General features: G+C 46.9%; 2 non-coding genes across 2 annotated transcripts; one reads left to right on the top strand and one right to left on the bottom strand.

Annotated features, from left to right (window-relative positions):
* The first annotated feature begins 2,910 nt into the window (after positions 1-2,910).
* On the top strand, positions 2,911-2,982 carry TRNAQ-CUG (transfer RNA glutamine (anticodon CUG)). The gene has a single exon. It is a non-coding gene; the product is annotated as a tRNA-Gln (tRNA).
* Positions 2,983-4,621: 1,639 nt separating this feature from the next.
* On the bottom strand, positions 4,622-4,785 carry LOC115936941 (U1 spliceosomal RNA). Its single transcript, XR_004072306.1, has one exon. It is a non-coding gene; the product is annotated as a U1 spliceosomal RNA (small nuclear RNA).
* Between the last annotated feature and the right edge of the window lie 43 nt (positions 4,786-4,828).

Here is a 4,828-nt window from a genome sequence, read left to right as displayed (position 1 = left end):
GGTTTCTGTTCAGCACTAAATATATAGGCCTATGTTAATTTGCAGGGATCTTCAAGGTGCTCATCATCCCCACCTAAAGGCCTCATGAGTAGTTGTCATCAGTTAAAGGAATTGATGTGGTGTACTAAAGGGAAATTAGTCCAGAAGCAGATGAAAAGATAAAGATTTCATAAAACAGAAATGTAATTCCACGTGTGCTTAAGAGATAGAAAGTTGTAAGAGAAAGTATTTTCCACTTGGACAACAAGATAAAGCTGGATGATCTACCAGATCATGCCTGTCTTGAGCCCACCAGAGAGCTGAGATTGCAAGACCACTGGGTAGACCCAAGTCCAAAGCCTGGTAAACCTCTCCAAGGAGGGACATACACATGAACCATTTCATCTCTGGCAGATAATGAAAAGGAAAGACGGCAGCCATAAAAGTTGTGAAGGAGGAAATAACTGAATCTTTTTTACCATTTCTTAAAAGCCAAGTGTGGGCTATCATGACAGCTTAGTCTCAGAGGCTCATATATAAATTTGAGTTTTTGCCTGTTTTTCAGGGTTTTTTTTTTAAGATTTTATTTATTTATTTATTCAAGAGAGGGGTAAAGGGGCAGAGGGAGAAGCAGACTCCCTGCTGAGTAGGGCGCCCAACTTGGGGCTCGATCCCAGGACTCTGGGATCATGACCTGAGTCAAAGGAAGATGCTTAACCAACTGAGCCACCCAGGGACTCCATCAGTTGTTTTTCTCAGGCCTCTGCCAAGGGTTCTTACTGCCTCTGGAAAAATCTGACCTAACATAACTCCAATCTCCAACTTGTACAGGGCAGGGCAAGAGACTCCAGGTTGCCTCAGTGGTGCAGACATGCAGAGCAGGATCGGCCACCACAGACACAAAACCCGGTCACTTCTCTCATTTGAAATAAAAGTCACCTACTGTTGATGTTGGAGCAAGAAACCCTGCTAACACTTGCTTCCAGGTATAGGTCAGCTCCGATAAGGGGCTGACACGGGCTGGGACAAGGGGCTGAGGAGAAAGAGAGTGAGGAAGATGGGAGAGATAAGAGGTGCAGCAGCAGAATGGGAGGAGGAGTAGAGAGAAGGGGCAGGAGGAGCAGATAGAGGAGGAGGAGGACTTACATTCCCGGGGTCGTTCTATTCATGACAGCACCCCCTTACACACACATCCCCACCTCTCACATATCCTCACCTTGGGCTCTCAGACCCCACAAGGACAGTCTCTCCACCCGTCACAGTTTCCAATGTCATTTGTTTCTCTCCCTGCTCCTTGTCAGAGCCTGGTTCTCTGGGTTTCCCAGCCCTTCTGTGATCTCTCAACATCCTTTCAACAGATTTCTTTTCTTTTGAAATCAGCCAGAGTCCATTTCTGTTCCTTGCAGTCATAAACCTTGACTCACTTAAAGTTCTCCTGGAGGAATGGTTTGTGATGTTAGTTACTGTTCAACTTTTTCATTTTCCAGAGGAAGTTTCATCTTCTCAAACTTTGAGAACATCTTCTTCATAATAAAATAGCCCCCTTTGTCTCCTTCCTCCATTCAAGCCTCATCCAGTCTCTAGGAATAAAATACCTCTTCCAGGGCGCCTGGGTGGCTCAGTTGGTTAAGCGACTGCCTTTGGCTCAGGTCATGATCCTGGAGTCCCTGAATCGAGTCCCGCATCGGGCTCCCTGCTCCGCGGGGAGCCTGCTTCTCCCTCTGACCCTCCCCCCTCTCATGTGCTCTCTCTCATTCTCTCTCTCTCAAATAAATAAATAAAATCTTAAAAAAAAAAAATACCTCTTCCAGAGCACTAGGCAACTTTCTGACTTTGTTTTTCAGCCAGCGGCTTATTTCTTTCAATGTCAATTTTTTCTATTCTGTGTATTGAGTAAGGGAAGGAATGATTTTGGGATAAAATAAAGAAGGGGAAATGAAATACAGATTGTTATTTTGAGATGTGATGTGGATTTGTATCTATTATGTGTAAATATTTAGTGTGGTGGTATTTTGTGTACATAAGTAGTGTACACACTGTAAGACACCTTGGTACACATACCCTGTGGCACAGTACTGGGTGCTCTTGGGTGGTACATTGGTATATGTTTTTTTTTTTTTTAAAGCATGCAGTTTCCAGGTCATGATATATTGAGAAATTGGAATGGAATTGACTTGGCCAAACTCTCAGAAAACAGTCTGTGACTGTCTACGAGTCAGAGCCCTGCCTTGTGGCTTCAATGGTATGCGGCTGATTTTGAGTCAATGCAAGTGAGTTTGTTTTGGTTTGTCTGAGTGTTTGATGTAAACGTTAAACATGGCTGATTACTTCGTATTGTAGATCTAACAAATACAGAAAGATAAGAAAAGCTTACAACAACAGCAACAAGAAAACCCAGAAGTGTATGAAAAAGAAAAGGAAAATTCCCCTGCCTCCCAATCCCACTCCACTGCTGACACACCTTTACATATTACATGTAGGAGTCGGTGGTGGCTTTGGAGTGTGATGGGTGCTATGTGGCCAAGGGACCCAGGAAGTCCCAAGTCTTGCCCTGACAATCATCTGTCTTCTCTGGGCAATGGGAAAAGTGTGAAGGCAAGGAAAAGGAAAGTAACTGTACTATTTGCAGAAATTTCACCTCTGGACAGGAAACTCTGGATCAAACCGGGGCAGAATATGTGGTTTACGAGCTCTTCCCTAACCCTAGGCCCAGAGTGGATTTACCTTATTTTCTGAGGTGGAAGTGACATGATAGAAGTCAACCTAAGGAGGGGAACAGAGAGAAAGCAAGATGGATGACCACCCACGCAGGTCAACTGTAGTCGTCTTGTCAGGTCAGTAGAAAAAATACTTGGGATTATTGGTGGGCATATGGATGCCGAATCTGTACTTAGACACCTCTGGCGAGGGATGGCACATCGCTTCTGTAGGGGTTCCATGGTGTAATGGTGAGCACTCTGGACTCTGAATCCAGCGATCCGAGTTCAAATCTCGGTGGGACCTTTCCCTTTAACCGGGATAGGGTGATTTTTTACTCTTCAAGTGGCACTGCCTTCCCGCTCCCGCTGGTCCCCGTCCCGGGGAGGGAAACTCCGGGGGCGTCGCGCGCCCCTCCCGCCCCCCGGTGGGCGCCTCGCAGCCGCGTCCCCCGCGCTCCGCCGCCGCCTCCTCCTCAGGAACCGGGGAACGAGAAGCCCGCGTCTCAGAGTGGCGGCCCCCCTCCCCGGCCCCGACACTGCGGCCACAGCCGGGGCACCGGGCCAGTGCCGCCGCTCGTCGGGGTCCCCCTCGGGTCTCGGGGTGAGAGGCGGCGGCTGCGGCCACTACATCCTGCACCGCGAGGGGCGTCCCGCCGCGCGTCCTGTAACTGCACCCATTGTCTTGTGAGGCAGGTTGTGATGCGGCTGCTCAGTCACTGGAGGTGGTTTTGGTTCTGAGGTCGATGGTTCAGAGACCTAAACTGGAAGTACACTGGCGTATTTTTGAAGCAAGGACTTGAATCCTTATTCCGCTTTTACTGAGCTGATCAGCTGAGCTAATGAACTCCGAGATGCTCCCAGCCCAGATTACAGTTGGTCAGAAAGCGTTACTTCACTCTCCCTGGGAGGGTCCACAGCCACTGAAAAGTATCACTGGTGTAACTTAAATAAAATCGGTTTTCATCACATCCAGTCTTTATTCAGTGTTTCGCCCCAAATACAAGACCTACCAGTCAATGAATATACGCCAAGTGCCATGTCCCAGGCATTGTCTACAAATTTAAATGTGCTTACTCACTGACTCCTTTCAACAGGCCCATCTCACATCATTGTCCCCATTTTCCAGGGCCAGGCTACTGAACCGTGTCAGGTGCAAATTGGAAGTTGAGAGAGAGCTACTGTTTTTTTGTATATGAAGGTATTAAGAGAGAGCCCGAGAGAAGAGGTGGGAGGAAGAGGAAACCGAAGCCAGAAATACGAAGAAGCAAAGCAGCTTTAGAAGGATGGGTGGGTGCTATCTTGGGAATTGGCTAGTAATGGTTGTAAGGTGTAAAAGCAAGACATCAAGCAAGGCAACTAATGCTTAAAAAATGAAATCTGAGGCAAAATTAGATATTTAAAGGACAGGAGATAGGAAGACAGTCTAGTTGCACCTCTCACTAAATAAGCAGATGAAAAACTGGTCACCGTTCACTCCCAAGACTCTCTATTGCATGTTCCTGGGAGGATCACAAAGCATTCAGCCAAAATTCGGGTCTGTGGTTCTGACTTGCGTGGACTCTATGCACGATCCGGGTATCTAGGCCCCTTTCTTTGCATAAGAGCTGAGACAAAAACTTAAAAGTTGCAACCAGCTTCTACCTCACACTTGGAAGTAATAATAGCGCCCCCGCCCCCGAGAAAAAACCACAAACGTTTCTTCAGACCTTGTTACGAAAAACAGTTGTATAAAAAACCATGTGAACAAAGCTAGATTTCCGGTGACACTAGAATGCCAACCCACGCCCAAATAACAAAAACCACAACTACCAAAACCCTTACAAATTCTGAAAAAAAAAAAAAAAAACTCCATTCAAAAAACCCCCAACAAAACAATATACTTCCACAATAACTGAAAATGCTTAAAAGCCTCATAAACAATCTATCTTTCAAACTGAAATGAACAGGGGAAAGCGCGAACGCAGTCCCCCACTACCACAAATTATGCAGTCGAGTTTCCCACATTTGGGGAAATCGCAGGGGTCAGCACATCCGGAGTGCAATGGATAAGCCTCGCCCTGGGAAAACCACCTTCGTGATCATGGTATCTCCCCTGCCAGGTAAGTATGACTTGTTCCCCGTCCGCCCCACCTCACCCTCACACGCCTTCC

This window comes from Leptonychotes weddellii, unplaced genomic scaffold, assembly GCF_054177405.1.
Source record: "Leptonychotes weddellii isolate Sample4059 unplaced genomic scaffold, ASM5417740v2 HiC_scaffold_4020, whole genome shotgun sequence".
Classification (NCBI taxonomy): Eukaryota; Metazoa; Chordata; class Mammalia; order Carnivora; family Phocidae; genus Leptonychotes; species Leptonychotes weddellii.
The sequence above is the reverse complement of the archived record's forward strand: the minus strand, read 5'-3'. Positions and strand labels throughout refer to the sequence as shown.